This window comes from Balaenoptera ricei, chromosome 9 (assembly GCF_028023285.1).
Source record: "Balaenoptera ricei isolate mBalRic1 chromosome 9, mBalRic1.hap2, whole genome shotgun sequence".
Taxonomy (NCBI): Eukaryota; Metazoa; Chordata; class Mammalia; order Artiodactyla; family Balaenopteridae; genus Balaenoptera; species Balaenoptera ricei.
In genome coordinates, this window is record NC_082647.1 from 107,544,435 (window position 1) to 107,563,207 (window position 18,773).

At 46.2% G+C, this 18,773-nt stretch overlaps 1 non-coding gene across 1 annotated transcript; it reads left to right on the forward strand.

The window, feature by feature from the left end:
• Positions 1-16,031: 16,031 nt before the first annotated feature.
• On the forward strand, positions 16,032-16,104 carry TRNAE-CUC (transfer RNA glutamic acid (anticodon CUC)). The gene has a single exon. It is a non-coding gene; the product is annotated as a tRNA-Glu (tRNA).
• The last annotated feature ends 2,669 nt before the right edge of the window (positions 16,105-18,773 follow it).

Below are 18,773 nucleotides of genomic sequence, written 5' to 3' on the forward strand. Positions count from 1 at the left end.
GAGTCAGGAGGAGGCTGGTACTATCCAACCAGACTGGCTGGCACCAGAGCTGCTACCAGTTCTGTTTTTTGGTTTATTTTATTTTATTATTTTATTCTATTTTATTTTATTTTATTATTTTGCTAGAGAACACTGCTCCTCACTCGTAAAGCCAACCCAACAGCTTCCAAGCAGGGGTTTGTTCTTCCGTGCACAATTTAACATCCAGTCAGGCACGTCTGCAGCCCTGAGCCAAATGAAGGCATTCTGGCCGGATGGTGAAGGGCTAAGCCAATTACCCTGCACAGTGCTGTTCTGGTTCGGAAAGATGTAATGACCCCCATTAGCGTGTGTTAGCTAGTAGAAAACAGGATTTGAATTAGGAATTCTTGATCGAAAGCCTGACCACTTTTGAACTCTCCACAACCTGGTAAATTCTTAAATGTCCTATTAGGAGGAAATTAAAGCTCTGCTGGACTAGTTATAGATTAACAATAGGAAATCTTATTATAAAAGTGTAAGGAGATTTCACATTTCCTCAATATTCAGAATAAGCAAGCAATGTCAACTTATTTGACATTAAACACAGAAACCAGCTTTCTATTGCTTTTGTAATGAACTTGTTTTTCTGTTCTTATTGCAGTGAATGTCACTCATTTCTGGAGAGGTTGACTATAACTCGCTGTTAACGTCCTAAAATGGGACAGACGTGCAGGGATAAAGATGGCCAGCATCAATGGTTCTCCTGTGTGAAATCCTCTCTGTGTCTCTTTCCCCCTCTGTTTTTCTGTATGCCTGCTTGCCTCTCCTTCTACACATGCCCTTAGTGGTAAAATTTATTGTGGAAAACACATTTTTAAAAAGCTGTTTGCATTGAAGAATTATTGTAAGGCCCCATGAGATATACTGGAAATCCACTCTTGGAGACAGTGGGAGAGGAAGAGATCTGAGAAGGAGGAACCTGGGAAGAAGTCCGATCATAACTATGTCTGAACCTGCATCCTGCACAGGGCACACTGCAGGATTTCTGTGTGGATGTAGCCTGGGTGTCAGAAGTGGGATATGCAGTGAAGGGGGATGAGACCTCTCCCACCTTCTCCCTTCTAGCCTTGCAGTTATTTTTCAGACTCTATCCATGCATCAGTAAGGGGGAATTCTCTTTTATTCTGAAAGATTATTGGTTGGAAATTTTAGTTTCCTGAGATATAATGCTTTGTCAGGATTTTTTTTTTTTTTTGGATGGGAATAATAAAGGGGAAGATGATTTGGTATTGCCATCTAGAGTCTATCTGAATCTGAAAGTTCTCATTTCCCTATCTGAGTGACAGACTGAAACAGGACATGCTGTACATAATGTAACTGAGACTATAAATCAGCTGACAGCCTCTTCTATGATGTCTTTTTGGAGAAAATAGAGAGATGTACACCAGGAGGTGAGCATATCCTACCTCACCTAAGTGTCTGCTACCCACTTCTGAGTAATAGAACAAAGACAACTGGGAGAATGTATCTTGATCTTGGGACTCTATCTTTTGCCTCATTAATTTTTGGTTGTTGTTTTAACAATTTCTATATTATACATTTTATTATGTAGAACACCACTCTTCAAGAGAAATATAATGTGGGCCACATATGTACTTTTTTTGAGAACCAGATCAGCCACTGTTGCAGTTTATCCTTTAAATCTTACACATGATTTAGAAAACTCAAGAGAAAAAGAAAAGTCTTTTGTATTTACCTATATTTTTACTCTTTCCATTATCCTTTCTTTCTTCATGAAATTCCAATAGTCTTCCTCTTATTTTTTCCTTTTCTGTTTAGAGAACTTCTGTTAGCCATACTTGTAAGGTAGGTCTGTTGGTGACAAAGTCTCTTAGTTTTCCATCATTTGAAAATACCTTTATTTCACCTTTATTCCTGAAGGACATTTTCCCTGGATGTAGAATTCTGGGTTGATATTTCAACACTTGAAAAATATTGTGCCACTTTCTTCCGGTCTCCATAGTTTGTGATAAGAAATCTGCTGTCATTTGAGTTGTTTTCCCCTATCTTTTTCATTTGTTTCAAGTGTGTTCATAATTGCTCATTGAAGCATTTCTATGATGGCTGCTTTAAAATGTTTTTTTGTTTGTTTGTTTTGCTAATCTGTCTTGCCTATTCCAGGTCCTTTGGCTATTAAGAGTAAGCTCTTGTTTTTGTTTTTGTGTGCACCTATCTCCTCCAGCTCCCGGTATAGAATATATGAAACAAGAAGAAAACTCAGGGCACTCACCACCAGGTCATTCCTCAGGTCCTGAGGTCTCTAGTTGGTCTACTTTCAGTGTCTTCTTATATTGTGTTATATATAATTCCCAGGGGTTTTAGTAGTGTTTAGCAGAAAAAATAGAAAAATGTGTGTCTACTCTATCTTTCCAGAAACTTAATTCTCCTGGTGTGTGTGTGTGTGTGTGTGTGTGCACGTGTGTGTGTGCATGTGTGTGTGCTGATATTTTAGTCACTGGATGGAGCTATGAGGGAAGCATGCAGTGGACACATGGCACAGATGTGAACATGACAGAAGACTCAGACCAAACGCTTCTCAAGAAGCTGTGCACTTGCTTCAAATCAATGAACTGAAATTTAATCAGATCATTAAAAAATTGAACTGTAGTCATAAAGAAAGGAGGAAAAGGTATGAGGTATTAGCATGAAAAAAGAAAGTGTTTGTTAAACACTTTCTGAGCTAAATTTGACCTGAAAGTATTGCTTATAGGTATGGTGACCAGAGAAGCAATACTTTGACTGTCAGGCTAAGACAATGGTCACTCTCCTCCAGACTTTTGGATGCCCACCCAAGCCAACCCAAGAACACATGGAACAGTTTATAACACAGGATCCAGAAATTCTTGACTAAGTCAGGAAGCAGGGAGTGCTTATGTGCTGAGAGAATCAAACAGCATATGCAAGTATAAAAGTAGTGAAAAAATAAAAACTAAAATCCTACAGGACTTTTTCTTAAAATGTCAAACAGTCATGCTAAAAATTGTGTTGAATAGTTTGAAAGTAATAATTGATATTAATGCAGTACTTTGTAGATAATGGCTTCAAAGCACTCTACGTATATTCTCTCACTAATTCCAATTCTTTCTCTCAGTCTCTCACTCTCTCCATTGCTTTTTTTAAAATTAATTAATTAATTAATTTTATTTTTGGTTGTGTTGGGTCTTCGTTGCTGCATGAGAGCTTTCTCTAGTTGCAACGAGTGGGAGCTACTCTTTGTTGTGGTGCGCGGGCTTCTCATTGCGGTGGCTTCTCTTGTTGCGGAGCACGGGCTCTAGGTGCACGGGCTTCAGTAGTTGTGGCGTGTGGGCTTAGTTGCTCCGTGGCATGTGGGATTTTCCTGGACCAGGGCTCAAACTCATGTCCCCTGCATTGGCAGGCGGATTCTTGACCACTGCACCACCAGGGAAGTCCCTCTCCATTGCTTTCTAAACCTCTTCTCCCTTTCTCCGCCCCCACACACAAACACACATGTATGCACTTATACACACAAACGCATACACAAACCTACAATTAACACAAGTGAACATATTAAAAGTAAAAGCTAAGGAGAGTCGAGAACCAGTAAAGAGAATTATGAGGCTATAAAACAAAATCAAATACCTAGATACATTAAGAACTTTTAGCTCAACATCTTCTCTCCAAATGTTAAAGTCAACAAAGAGATCTGATTCCTTTCCTGAGGAAGAAGGGCTTTTAAAAGACTTTTTACAAAGGAGTTTTTTATGATTAGAAGATCCAGATGTGCTCATGACTTTAAAAAAATGTTAAGACTAAAAATGACCACTTAAATGAAGGACTCATAGTTGTGGTTGTAGCTATTTATGATACTAGACATGTTTTAGTTCTCAAAGTTGGGGTAAACACAAAGTTTTACAGAAGAAATTTTTGAATTTTGTGAGACTGGGCAACATCGGGCTTTATGCTGTTTTCAAAACACTGTAACTCCGGACTGACAGAAAGTTTATCGTAGTTCCAAGCATTTCATTATCAAGCTCCTTTTCTTTAGAGTTTAAATTCTAGCTTAAAAATTGAATTTTCACAAAAACAGAAAAACACACCAGTCATGAGTGTACCATTTGAAGCATGGTCACAGACTGTATATAAACATATGCCTAACCATTATCACTCAGCACCCCAGAGCCCTCTCATGCCTCCTCCCACTTGTTACCCTTTCTCCTACTTCCCAGAGGTAGCCACTGCCCTGAATCCAATGACATCAATGAGTTCTGCTTGTCTTTGTAGTTTGTACGATGGGATTCATGCACTAGGGGTGCCTTTGGCCAGGCTTCTTTGTGTTGAACTCGTGTCTGTGAGACTCATCTACAACATGGCATGTAGCATCAATTCATTCATTTCATCACATGACGTTCCAGTTATGAAGATACCACAGTCTGCCTGTTCTGCTGTTAATGGATATAGGTTTTCTTTTTCCTCATTTTTGGCAGTAACAAACGAAGCCAGTATAAGCATTTGTATGTATGCTTTCTGATGTACATGTGCTTGCATTTCTGTTGGTCTTTCACCTGGGGATAAAATTTCTGGGTTCGGGCATGTATAATGTTCAGATTTAGTAGATATTACACAAGAGTTTTCCAAAGTGGTTATGGCAGCTTTCACCAGTCATGTACGGGAGCTTCGCCTATCTCACATTTGGCATTGCTGTGGTTTCCACCTCCCCTGGAGCCATATCCACTTCATTTCACAAAAAAGCTCCAGGGTGAAGGTGTTTACCTTTCTACAGATTAGAATATGATTATCCCACTTCAGTAAACAGAGGATTTCTGCACCCTTGTTCTCCCTGACATTTAGTTAGTTAGTTAGTTAGTTAGTTAGTTAGTTAGTTAGTTAGTTAGTTAGTTGTGATACACAATACTTTCATCACTCCGAAATGAAAACTTGGGCACATGAACAGTGATTCATTTCATTTTTTCCCCATACTGTGGCAACCACTAATCTACTTTCTGTCTCTGTGGATTTGCCTATTCTGAATTATTCATATAAATGGAATCATACAACATATGGTCCTTTGTATCTGGCTTCACTCACTTAGCACAGGGTTTTCAAGGCTCATCAATGGTGTGGCAGGTGGTAGTACTTCATTCCTTTTCATGGCTGTGTAATATTTGATTGTATGGATGGACCCCACTTTGTTTTCCATTCATCAGCTGACAGCCATTTGGGTTGATTCCATTTTTGGCTATTATGAGTAATACTGCTAAGAACATTTGTGTAACTCATCCACAGGCCTTTACATAGAAGGAGATACTGTCCCTATTTCTCCCTTGAAATAGGGTTTAGCTATCATCCCTGAGATTTCAAGAGTGAGGAGAGAAATCCGTGTTCTATCAATGAGTCATCATTTAAAGCCAGTGTGGAGCTGCCTCATGAAGCAGTGAACTCCCGGACAATAGAAGAATAAACGTTTAGTAGAAATGGGCTGACAGGAGTGAGGAAGGAGTAGGATTTCTATGCATCAAGTAGAGGGCAGGACCGAGTCATCACTAAGACATCGTCCTGCTCCGGAAGCCTGTGATTCAGCTGTGAGTTGCAACCGAGCGTACAGACAGACCATGCCACTGGGGCAAGCACTGGAAAGCTCTTCCTTCATTTCCGCAGATGCAAACAGGGCCGCACAGCGACCCTGGCATTGTCTAAGACGGGAGCCGTGGCGGGAAGACGCTGTATGAAAACCATCGACTATCAGGATCCTCATCTCACCTCCCAAAATGTAGTGCTATGCTTTACACGTATTTGAGAAATGCATGCATTTTTTAAAAAAATTTATTTATTTATGGCTGTGTTGGGTCTTCATTTCTGTGCGAGGGCTTTCTCTAGTTGTGGCAAGCGGGGGCCACTCTTCATCGCGGTGCGCGGGCCTCTCACTATCGCGGCCTCTCTTGTTGCGGAGCACAGGCTCCAGACGCGCAGGCTCAGTAGTTGTGGCTCACGGGCCTAGTTGCTCCGCGGCATGTGGGATCCTCCCAGACCAGGGCTCGAACCCGTGTCCCCTGAATTGGCAGGCAGATTCTCAACCACTGCGCCACCAGGGAAGCCCAATGCATGCATTTTTGAGATGGTGTCACCTCAAATCAGTTTTAGAAATCAAGGCTTAAATAATAAGTACTTTGAATGAGACGGTACAGGGAAAGCTGTCTTGAAAAACCGTAAGACTCTGTGCAAACATGTGTATCATCAGTGTTGTATTTCAGTATTTTTTTTAAATGTTGTACTCTTTAAAATACAGATTTTAAACAACTTTACACCCTCAAAAGCCTCTGATATTGCAATAAACAAACTAATGAATTAAAAAAAAAAATAGAACATTTGTGTACATGTTTTTGTGTGGGCATATATTTTCAGTTCTCTTGGGGGTATACCTAGGAGTGGAATTGCTAGGTCGTATGGTAATTCTATGTTAAACATTTTGAAGAACCACCAGACTGTTTTCCACAGTAGCTGTTTCACTTTACAATCCCACCAGCAACATACAAGTCTTCCATTTCTCTACATTCTTGCCAACACTTGTTTTTGTCCTTTTGTTATCATAATTATTGTAGCCATCCCAGTGGGTGCACACTTATTTTTGCAACCTAATTTTTCCTGGTACATTTTCACAAATTCAGAGTCAAGGCCAGTTTCTTTCTTTTATCTTCCTGAAGGGAGAGAGCTTTAACCAATCCCATTTTAAAACAGAAATACTCCCAACTAAAAGCCTTGATTTGTTACTAGCATGACTGTCAGAATTACATGAACTTTGAAGCTGATTCTTGTAATAGTTATAGGATGATGAGAAGGGCTTTTCTGTTGCCCTGAAACTGACAACTAGTCCCCAGATCTTGGAACTAAGAGGCACCAAGTAAGAGGCACGTTCTAAGGAGAAGCACAGCCAAATGGAGAGCAAACATTTGCAGAAAGCTTTATTAAAAGTTGGAGTCTAACACATGCAATCATCACCTCTGCCCATACACCCCAAACCTGTGTAGAAATGCCCACCCATGTTCTTCCTCTGCAATCAGCAAGGTGCCCCGGACCCACTTTATCTGCTACCTCTTCATGAACAATGAAATCTGAACATTCCCCAATTTTTTATTCATGTTCCTATTTTAATACCTTGGTTATCTATTCCATGTCCCTTGTTTTGCAGTCTCTCATTATTCATAATGCAGAGAGATTTCTTCCAGTTCCCTGCAAGGAGGTTTCCTAGCGTGTTAGAGAGTATTTCATTGGCCTCTCATTGGCAACAGGCCCGTCCTAGTCTGTTTTGCCAACGGCCCTGGCGCCCCTGGAGCAACACTGAGGCCCAGGCCCTGGGCCTTCTCAGTAGGGAAGCCACGCCAAGAGGGGCTCGGAGCCATTTCCACAAGCCAAATGGGGCTCCTGCTAAAGGCGTCTCCTGAGGAGAAGCTTCCACACGAGGAAACATTGGCTTCCAAGCTGCTCTGGCTCTGGGGAAAAACACCCTAAGTGGGAACTGACCTTCTGCGATGTCAGCTTTCCTCCCAGCCTCATGCCCTGGAGGCTCCCCACAGAGGTGGGAAGAAATTACACCCCAAAGCCTTCTGTGCTGGTCGTAACATGCCCACCTTGCAGAGGGATGCTGCTTTGGGTTGAATCATGTCCCTCAAAAGCTACAGTGATATTTACAAATAAATTTATGGGAAATAAGTCAGAACCCTATGTACCTATGATGCAGTTACTGCAGTTTAATTTATAGCAAAAGTACATGCTTGAACTATTCTTAATGTTTCTGCTGTTTTACAACTGACCTGAACAATGTCAGGAATGCAGCTTTATGAATGGGTGCTAACTGATAAGGGAAATCATTTAGTAATGGACTGCTCAATTAACTACACATGGAGGGAATGGCCTGAGATGGCTCCAATGCCATGGCAGCCCATGCCAGCAATCCAAAATCCAAGCTGTAAATGCCTCAAGGTGGGACTTTCCTGGTGGCGCAGTGGTTAAGAATCCGCCTGCCAATGCAGGGGACACGGGTTCGAGCCCTGGTCCGGGAAGATCCCACATGCCATGGAGCTGCTAAGCCCGTGCGCCACAACTACTGAGCCTGCGCTCTTAGAGCCCACGAGTCACAATTTCTGAAGCCCGAGCACCTAGAGCCCGTGCTCCACAACAAGAGAAGCCACTGCAATGAGAAGCCCGCACACCACAACGAAGAGTAGCCCCTGCTCGCCGCAACTAGAGAAAGCCCGCGCGCAGCAACGAAGACCCAATGCAGCCAAAAAATAAATAAATAATTTATAAATAAATAAATGCCTCAAGGTTATGAATCAAAACGCTAAGGGCAAACAATCGCACACGGCCACCTGGGCCTCAAGCTGCAGCCATCAGTCAGCTCCTTGCTTTCCTTCCGCCTTCTTTCTGTACGTCTCCCCCCAACCTCTGCTCAGCGCTTCCAACCATTTCCCAAATCAAATTGATTTTTGCTCAGATAAACCCTTAAAAATTTTAACATGCCTCAGTTTATGTTTTAACAAGACTATACACAAAGTTAATAATAAAGCCATATGTTTATGTCTGGATTTAAACATTTGAAGCATTTTAAGTCACTTAGTGAGTCATGTTCTTTTACATAAAACATTGAACATAAACTTGTTTCAGCAGGATCTTATTCACGGTACATGATGTGTCATGCCATTGAACTGATTTCACAGTATATACAAATATCAAATCATTATGTTGTACACGTGAAACTGATATAATGTTAATTATATCTCAATTTAAAAAAAAATTCTTCAGCGGGTTCAGTGCCTTCCCCTGGGTCTCACAGCTCACCACCAAGGGAGCAGGATTTGCACATAGGACCACGGATGCCACAGGGAACATGCAGAAAACCTCTCCCTGGTGTGCTGTGCTCTCTCCGGCCTCTCACCTACTCTCTCCCCCAACACGTCTGGGGTGGCCCACACAGGAGGGCCTGAGGCCGCCGCTTATAGCTCCATTCTTGGTGGATCCACCCCTTACTCCTGGCCTGGAGCCTGGCCTCCCAAAAGTCCTCCTTGTAGGCTTTGCCCTGTCCACACATGTAGAACTTCTTGGAGGCCGCTTTCACCAGCACCCCGAGATCTACTTTCCATGTGGACTGAGAAATTTGCTGCAGTGTATATAGGAGCAGAGTGGGCAAGGCAAGCCTAAGATCTCATCCCACCCTTAAATCCAGTCTCTATGAATTAGAAACTGTGAGAAATTAGATTTGTGGGAAAACCATGAAAACCAGAAAGAAGCTCAGAGATTCAGAGTAGGTAGAGGTTCGGCAGCTTTTTACACCTTCTCTGGTATTTGTGCCTTTAAAGGAACCAGCAAGCTCAGAAAGGCATTCTCTCCCCTCCAGCCAGGAAGGCAGGTAAGAGCTATCCCTCACCCAGGAAGCGGGTACAGGTGCCAGCTACCAATCACAGGAGCCAAGGCTGTGTTGAGAAGTTGTGACGCCCCTTCCCCTGCACGGCTCTGGTTCCCAAAGCGTATGGCAACTCCATCCAACCGAACCTACCCCTTCGCCCTTCCTCTGACTTGGCTCTGGCGATCCTTCTCTTTTCTCCTCCCACCTCCAATTTTCATCCTTAAAGAACTAACTGTATAACATCAACTCTGCCAGAGATGTGAACATGTGACTGGGTCCAGGGGAACGAGCTCTGGGTCCCCTGTCTGCCCAAGCCATGGCAGCCACACTCTTTCTCATGCCAGGGATGGATGTCTGGGCTGGAGACAGAGAGCTTTGTCACCTGTCGCCTCGGTTCTGGGCATCTGAATGGTGACGGGGGTCTGTGTACACAGCACATTTAGAGGCAAAAGAAACATCCGGCCTCATGCCTTCCACTGGACTTGGCTCCCTGCCACGTCTCCCTGCGGGCCCAGGACACAGGCTGACCTGTGGGCAGGATACAGAGACAGTCGCCAGCCACAGACCCTGCCAGCCAGCCTTGCTGGGCGGGAAGCTCTCCCACGCCTGCACGGGCAGAATGCAGAGCTGGGCAGTGGCATGTGCGGAGACAAGGCCAGCCCATCCACCAGCAAATCATTTGTGTCTCGTGAGCTTCTAGGTTATTTCTAGTACATCCTGTTCATGTTTCGTTTTGTTGTTCTCAGTATAGGGCATCTTTCTCTGTCTTTTTCAATATAGCATAGCGTTAATTAGTCATCCCATTTCCGATATAAATAACTGATTATATTCGGTGCATCTTAAACACAGTCCTAAGTGCTTAACAGTAGCCCTCCCACTCAACCCCACTAACAGCGCAATCTGCAGATGAGGAAAGCAAGGCCCACCGAGGTTGCCGCGGCCCCAGACTTCACTATAGGATCGCACAGACCACATTCAGTACAGCCTGAGTGTTTTCCTATTAAGACACTTCTGTGCAATGCTATTTCCAGTACGAGCTCCATCAATTAGAATGACAATTTGCTGCTATTAACAGAGGCCAGAAAAAATTTAGACAAGATAAGAGTTTATTTTCTTCTTTTTCACAGAACCAGTCTGGGGGCTGGGTGTTCAGAGAAGCTATGTGATTCAGGGCCTGGGGTCCTTTGCTCTTTCTCTGCTTTCTGTCCTGTGGCTGACTCCCCGCTTACCAGAATCTCATGGATCAAGATGGCTGCGGGAGGCCCAGCTCTCAAATCCATATTCCAGCCCAAAAGCAGGAGGAAGGGAAAATAGGCCAAGAGGACCCGGGCCCCGCCCTGTCCACCTCTTGAGGAGCTATTCCAGAAACCTCTCCCAGCAAATTCCCCTAGTATCTCATGGTCAGAGCTGTGTGGCACGGCCATACCTGGTTGTTAGGGCAGCGGCTCTCCTTGCTCCCCTCCTCCACTCAACATGGTAATTCTGCACCTATGAAAAAAGGGAGAGTAGAGATAAGGAAGGCAACCAGTGTCGTGGTTACCCGTGTCATTTATATTTGGTGGCTTCCATCTGCTGTGTTTTTATTTACTTGTTTCTGATAGAGCACAGAGTGCCTTCGTAGGTTAAGATCACATATTCCCATGTGGGAATATGGATGTGGACATCTTTGGGGACCATTATTCTGCTGACTGCAGAAATGTTGAGGACGTTTCCCCCAATTTCTCCTGAGCCCCCAAATCACTGCACCTGGATAGCCATTTAAAATAACGTCCCCAGCAGGACCTATCAGACTCAGGGCTGACTTTTGGGGGAGGGAGTACTGACGGTGAGTGCTGCGAGACAGGACGTGGGCAGGAGTGGGGAGCAAACTGGGTGCCGAGGAGGCGTGTCCATCCCCAGACAGAGGGTGGAGGCAGGCTGGACTTCCCCACAGGGGGATCTCAACCTCCACCCCCAACCTCTCCTCTTTGCCTGGGGTGAGGGTTCTCCTCGGGCTCAGTCATCATCCGACAGCAGGACAGACGGGGCTCGGGTCGCTGTGGGCAGAGAGTGGTCCTGGGGACTGGGGAGCCCGTCAGCCCTCCCTTCTCCGGGGAAATACAAAACCTCCAGGGCCTTTTCAGTTTTCCTTCATGCCACCGCTCACACTTCCCATCTCCTTCTGGTCTCCAGGCCCCAGGAAAACACTGAGGCTACAGATGTGAGCACCGCCCATCCCCGGCCTCGTCAGGGCCCACGTGAGGGGTCTTTCTGTGCAAATCCAGTCCCCTGGACTTGGGGTGCATTCCTGTGATGATCTTCCCAGCTTTCAAATCACTTCACAGGAAGTCTGGCCCCGTCACGTCCTCGGTATCTACGGGGATGGTCTGTCTCCCACCCGGGCTTTACCCCCTCTGTCCTCCTGGTCCCAAAGACCCCCAGCCTCCATTGCTCCCCCAAGATCCACAGGGTCTGAATAAACCCCCCCAGGTGACATGTACACAAATTCAAGTTTGAGAATCACTGGTATGACTTTAGAAAAACCAATTCATCTCTCTGAGTCTTACTGCCCTCATCTGCTAAGTGAGAAGTGGACAGAGGGACCCCAACGTTTCCTTCCATCTGCGATGTCATATGGCTCTTCCAAGTGGCTCTACGTTTTACAAGTTTTGAACAAAAGACCTCACCACACAAGCAATACACCCGAGGCTGGGTGGCATTCACACCGAGGGCTGAACTTGAGTATCTATCAACCAGATTTCTGTCTTATACGACGTACTGTCCTGACTGAGCTGGTGGTGATCATAGGGATGGTGCCACCTTCCACGCTGGACCCTGCCATCCCACCCTCACATCCTGACATCCTCCTCCGGGCTCTCCTGCCACCGCCTCGCTCTGTGCCCCACAAGCAGCTCCACGGCTCCTTTTATTGATTGACTGATTGAAGTATAGTTGATCTACCATATTGTATTAGTTTCGGGTATACATAGCATAGTGATTCAGGGGTTTTTCTGCAGACTATATTCCATTACAGGTTATTGTAAGATATTGGGTATGATTTCCTGTGCTATACAGTAGATCCTTGTTGGTTACCTATTTTATATATAGTAGTGTGTGTATTTAATCCCATACCCCTAACTTGTCCCTCCCCCTCCCTCTCCCCTTGGTAACCACAAGTTTGTCAGAGCCCCGTTTAAATCCAACATCAGATGGAGCGGTGGTCCCGGCTCACTGAGCAAAGATGAAATCCCCAACCTGGGCCTCCCATCCGAGCCCCCCTTCACCTGCCTTGGCCTGCCCCACTCCGGCCCCCCTGCTGGTCTTCTGTCTCCCCAGGCCCTCGGGCCTCTGCCTGCAGTGTCCTATTGCTGAGACCCCAGCCACAGGACCGGCCTCGCCCTGGGCCTGCCTCCTTCAAGTCTCTGAAATGTCGCCACCTCAGAGGCCTCTCTCACCATCTTAGGGAACCTGTCAGTTCACTTCCCTCCACACCCATGGCCGGGTCGCTTTCTTCTCAGTTTTCATTTCTCCATGGTAATCTCCACTTCCTAAAGGCCATCCATGCCGTCTTCCTGTGATTAGTATTACTGGCTCCCTCCCGCCCCCAGACATGGAACCCCTCAAGGACAGGGATTCCTGTCTGTTTGGGCTCAGGAAAGTTTCCAGACTCCCAGGTGCCTGGCACACGCATGCTCGGGGGGAACGAGTGACACTTGGTCATGAAAGTCCCACAGGACACAGGCCCTGCCAGATGCCTATTTCACAAGGATGCTTGAGGCCAAAGAGTGACATTCTCCCTAACGTCCTGACACAGGTGACAGAAAGGAATGGGAAGTCATCCAGTTTGTAGCTGCTTTCTCCGTGACGAGAGCCCCGAGACTCAGAAAACCTTTCAACTTCAGAGGGGCCCATGCACGGCTGGCTCTGGGGCCTCCCAACTCTACACTGTGTGCAGGAGAAGCAGCAGCTTCTCAAGGACCCTCAGCCATTCCTGAGGAGAGGGCTGGTCCTCACCAGGGCCCCCAGGACTGCCCTGGGGCAGCTGATGGTTGGCATCCACAGCCAGCTGCTAAGGTTTGAAGATTCTCCCTGCCCCAGGCGGGGTCCCCCTTTCACAGGCTCCACATTTACTGCTTTTCCTTTTCCCTGTCTCCCTGTGGTCATATTTATGGCTCCAGATGCAGCAGGCAGCCTGGTCAATGCCAGCAGCCTTCCATCATTCGGAAGACTTTTGGTGGTGATGTACAGCGGGGGTTGAGGTCGGAAGGGGGACGCCTGGTTGGCACAGTGGCCAGAGTGGCAGTGCTATTCCCCTCCCCAGAAGACGGCTCTGCAGACATACCCCTGGGGTAAGAGCAGTGGCCTGTGGCCATGGCGTCTGCCACAAAAACCAGACCCAAGGCTGGCGAGGCTGTCCCACATTGAAGGCTCTTCCACCTTTAAAACGTAGGGCCACTTACACGAGCCACAGCGAGCGAGGGCTCACAGGTTCTGTGGCTCTCAGGAGAGTGTTTCAATGAGGTGAATTTAGCCTGGACATACTGGCTGGGCCCCCTGGCTGGATGTAATTAAACATCGCAGAGGGCTTCCCTGGTGGCACAGTGGTTGAGAAACTGCCTGCCAATGCAGGGGACACGGGTTCGAGCCCTGGTCTGGGAAGATCCCACATGCCGCGGAGCAACTAGGCCCGTGAGCCACAACTACTGAGCCTGCGCGTCTGGAGCCTGTGCTCCGCAACAAGAGAGGCCGCGACAGTGAGAGGCCCGCGCACCGCGATTAAGAGTGGCCCCCGCTTGCCACAACTGGAGAAAGCCCTCACACAGAAACAAAGACCCAACACAGCCATAAATAAATAAATAAATTTTAAAAAAAAGTCAAGGCCTTAAGAAGTATTAAAAAAAAAAAAAAAGAAAAGAAAAGAAAAAAAAATAAAAAGAAAATAAACATCGCCGGGACGGGGAGGGTTGGCGTGAGGGCTGGTGTCACCACGAGAGGGAGGCTGTGGGCTTCTGCTCAGCCTGTGTTTTCCAGGCACCTACTTGGACGGTGGCTGTGTAGGTGTCCCTGGCTGGAGATGTCCCCAGAGATAAGTTACACGCCCAGAGAGGAGAGGGGCCAGGTGGCGTCACGAGACTTGAGCCCTGGGGGGCAAGCTTGCCATTTGTGCCTGGTGCTCCGGGGTAGCAGGAGGGGAGCTCTGAAGCTCTGCAGCGCCTCCCAGCCCCATGCTCCTTGGAGCTGACTTGTTTGACCCTGTAACCAAAGCAGTGCTCAGTGGGTCCCCTCCTGGGGTTTGGTGCTGACTCACTGGGCCCCAGGCTGGTTCTCTCCAGTTGTTTCAATTCTTATTGACACTCATTCCTGTCTGAGATTCCAGCTCCAGCACCTCCTTGCTGTGTGACCGTGTGCAAGTTACTCAACTTCTCTGGGCTTCTCTTTTCCTATCTGTGCAATGCAGACAGGAACCCACCTTGGTTTCTCTGAGGACTGAGTAGAGCACAAACACTTTATTGGTTGTTGCCATGACCTCCCTCGTCTTGGTCCTTTCTCTGTTCCTGCAGCAGGCTGGCTCCTTATTTTCTCCTAAAGACCATCTGACTTTCTTCTTTGTCAGGAAAGAACTGGGCATCTTAGTGCAATAAGACATTCACTCCAGGAAATTGGATATCTGATGGTTCTTGGTAATATCAACCAGGAAGGTTTTGTTTTCAGTGTTATTGAATCTGACTTATATAGTATACTTCTAAATCTCATCTGTGGCTTGACAAGGAACAAAGTAGCTGGACACCAAAGGCCAGGGGCCACTCCCAGTTGATCCATCCATCAACCACATGTCCCTGGACTCAGCGCCTTGCATCAAGTCTGGGCCCCATGATCACAAGATTTGTCATGTGGAGGCAGTATGAACGTGACTGAGAAGATGCTTTATTTAAAATATTTTTGCTCATGGTTTAGTCAAGGATTTCTCTTGGTTTTTAGTAGGAATTTTGCATCCTGAAGAGCTGAAAACGACAAAGAGGAGAGAATAACATGCAGCCGCCATCAGAGAAATTCATGAAAACAAAGGAGGCTTGTTTAGGGAAATTTTGGTGGCAAAGAACAGGTACACACTTAAGGTAGCTTCAATAACAAGGGGACAGTAAAAGGAACAATCTAGAAGGTGGTTGTGAGAACTACAGGTCTCAGGCGACCTAGCTGGGAGCTGCAAGGCCAGGCACGGGCTGGATGCTCTGAAGCCAGCCCCGGAGACCCTCGCAGACACCTCCTTTCCTGCGGCCTCCAGGGCAGATCCGAAGCAGAGAGCATGGAGGGGAATCCGGAAGACGAGGCAGAGAAGGACCAGACACGTCCCGGGGCCGGGGCTGGCCATAAACGCATCCTAACTCTGGAGACGCAGGGCGGGGTTTGACAACAGAACTGGGGGAACAAAAGGCCCTGAGTGAATATGGGGGTAACTGGGAGGCAGTCCACCAACTTCCTTGCTATTCCAACTTCCTGGCTGGAGAGAATAGCCCGGCTGTGTCTGAGGTTCCGTGAATTTACGCCCTCACCCCAAGGGGCACCCCCTTGCTCTGCCTCGACCCCAAACCACAAATCACCTCCAGGTTCGGGTGAATCTTTCCTCCTCCTCCCTGGACCCTCCAGAATCAAACAGACAGGCGTTCCTGGGAATTCCCTGGTGGTCCAGTGGTTAGGACTCTGCACTCTCACTGCCGAGGGCCCGGGTTCGATCCCTGGTCGGGGAAGTAAAATCCCACAAGCCACATGGCGCAGCCCAAAAAAAAAAAAAAAAAAAAAAGCAGAAAGGCGTTCCTGGACCTGGACCGGGCACGCCCTTCACCTGAACTGGGCCTAGGCCTGGCCACTCCTCACAGGTGCTACCCTGATACGCGTCCCCTTTCTTGGTTCTTTGCTCTGTTCCTCTCCAAATGCCGGGCCAGGCACCGAGAGACCAGATGAATATTCCTCGATGGGGGATCCGCTGGCTGTAGGGTGTAAACATATCCAACTTCCTGGATGTTGCCAGATGCCTGCAGTTGGTACCCTAAGAGACATTCTACCAGCCGTGCTTGGGACCTATAGAAGTTTCTGGGCAGCTGTGAGCATGGATGCTGCCCAAATCAGCTAATTCAACAGCACTCATGTGACCCAAGGGCTTCCTTACAGTCTTAAAAGGTAGACTCGGGCGGAGAGGAAGTCGTCCTCTGCACAGCAGTGACAACGTAAGGAACTCATTAGCCGGAGGTCATGGGGGTTGACGATATAAATAGGCCCAAGAAAGATTAAGATACAGTCACGAATGATAGATGAGCTACGGGTCATTAGGAAGATCTGAGCTCATCTTTAATCCTTCTTTGTTTTCCCCCAGGATATATTCTCATTAAAAAAAAAAAATAGATATGCCAACAGGTTAGAACTAAAAAATTAAATATGTCCCGTTTTCAAAATATGACCATTATTGCTGTTTTGTTCAATTTTCTTCCAGTCTCTATCTCTGTAAAGGCTCGTTTGCATAATTGAAGCTGTACTATATAAACAACTTTTAACTTGCCTTATAATCCAACATTATATCATAAATACCTCTACAAGGTGTTTAAAACTCTTTGCAACCATTTTTTAGATGTATGCAAAATACTTCAGGGATATTTAGGTTATTTCCAAACATACTGTGATGAATAACTTTGTACATAGAAATTTTTTTTGGTGTATTTAGAGTTGTTTCTTTTGGTCACATTGTTTATACATTAAGTGTTTTTCTGTTGGTCAGATTTACTCACGTGGATTACTGGTTAAATGATATAAACATCAAAAAAGGTATGGATATCTTTTATGGTTCTTAGTGCATATTACCAAATTGCTTTTGAAAATAGTTGTACCAAATTATACGTCTACCAGCATCATATGAATTTCCTTGACTTTACTTATTTTATTTTATTTTGATGATTTTGACGTTTTTGTTAACTTGATAGGCAATGAAAGGTATCTCGCTATTTTAATTTTCATTTCTTTAATCACCAGTAAGGTGGAACATTCTCCCACGTGTATGTCCCCTAACTCCTTTTTCTCTGTTGTGAATTATCTATCTCTCACTTGCCCATTGGGAGTTGATTTTCATAATTTGTAGGAGTTCTTCGTGTAAGAAAAACATCAAGCCTCGGTAGCATTTCCGTAGCCTAAATGTTGATGTCCTTGCTCCACAATAGCCCGTGTGCCCCTAAAAGTGTGGTGAATACCACTGCCTGCACCACTGGCCAACCAAGGAGAGAGCGTCTCAGATTCACCCTTTATGACTGGGGTCATGTTTATTTTACTTCTCACTACGATTTATTATAATAAGTGAGTCTGTGTTTTTACTAACAGCCCATTTCCTCCTTCTTCCCTAAAGGAAAACACAGATAATTGGCATATCTGGTGCTGGAAAGAAGTGTGCATCAGAGCGAGCGTGCCCCGAAGACCCTCCGCAGCCTCATTAATCAAACCCAAATGAAGTGTGCCAGCCCCCAGACTTGGCCTTTCCTGACAGACAGAATCAGGTTACAGGGACTGCAAGGGCGGCCTCCCAACAGGGCAGTCTGAGTAGAGGGGAGGCCTGTCCACGTCTTGCCAGAGGAGCTGGTAAGGGTGACGAGAGGTGTGTGGATACGGGATGCTCAACCGCCTCCACTTTGCCACCGACAAGTCACACTTTGGAAAGCACTCTCGCACACAACTACCTTGTAAGTTAGGAATCCTTTGATCCATTCTGTGGGCAGGGAAGCTGGGTGTCAGAAGCTGGAGTGCTTTGCCCACCACCTCAGAACCAGAGATATGCCTGCAGGGGACCTGACCAGCTCTGATGTGTGTGTGTGTGTGTGTGTGTGTGTGTGTGTGTGTGTTTAGCATCTTTATTGGAGTATAATTGCGAGCCCTGATGTTTCCAGTTACTGTGATGTTCCAGTCGCTCAGGTCTTCCTGCAGGAGAGAGAACTCTGTATCCAGGGCCTGAGAAGACCCCCGAGTTCTGGACCCATCAACACGTAAACTTGTATCTTGTGGTTTAACATCAAAGGAAGACACCAGTGCCGCAGTAGTCAAGCCCTCTAGTGTCCTGGGTGAAATTTCTCCTTTCTAGTCCAACAGAGTCACCCATTTTGGCTAGAATGAGGCAAAGTAACTAAGAAATCCTGGCAGTCGGTCTGATTGCAAATAAACTTCATCCATTCATCCGTGCAGCAAATGATTTTTAAATGATGCATCTTAGGACTTCCCTGGCGGTCCCGTGGTTAATACTCCACACTTCCAATGCAGGGGGCACAGGTCGAATCCCCGGTCCGGGAAGTTCTGCAGGCCGTGTGGTGCGACCAAAAAAAATTTTTTTTTAATCTTAAACGATGCATCTTAAATTAACCTACAGTAATATTGACTTTTTTGGTGT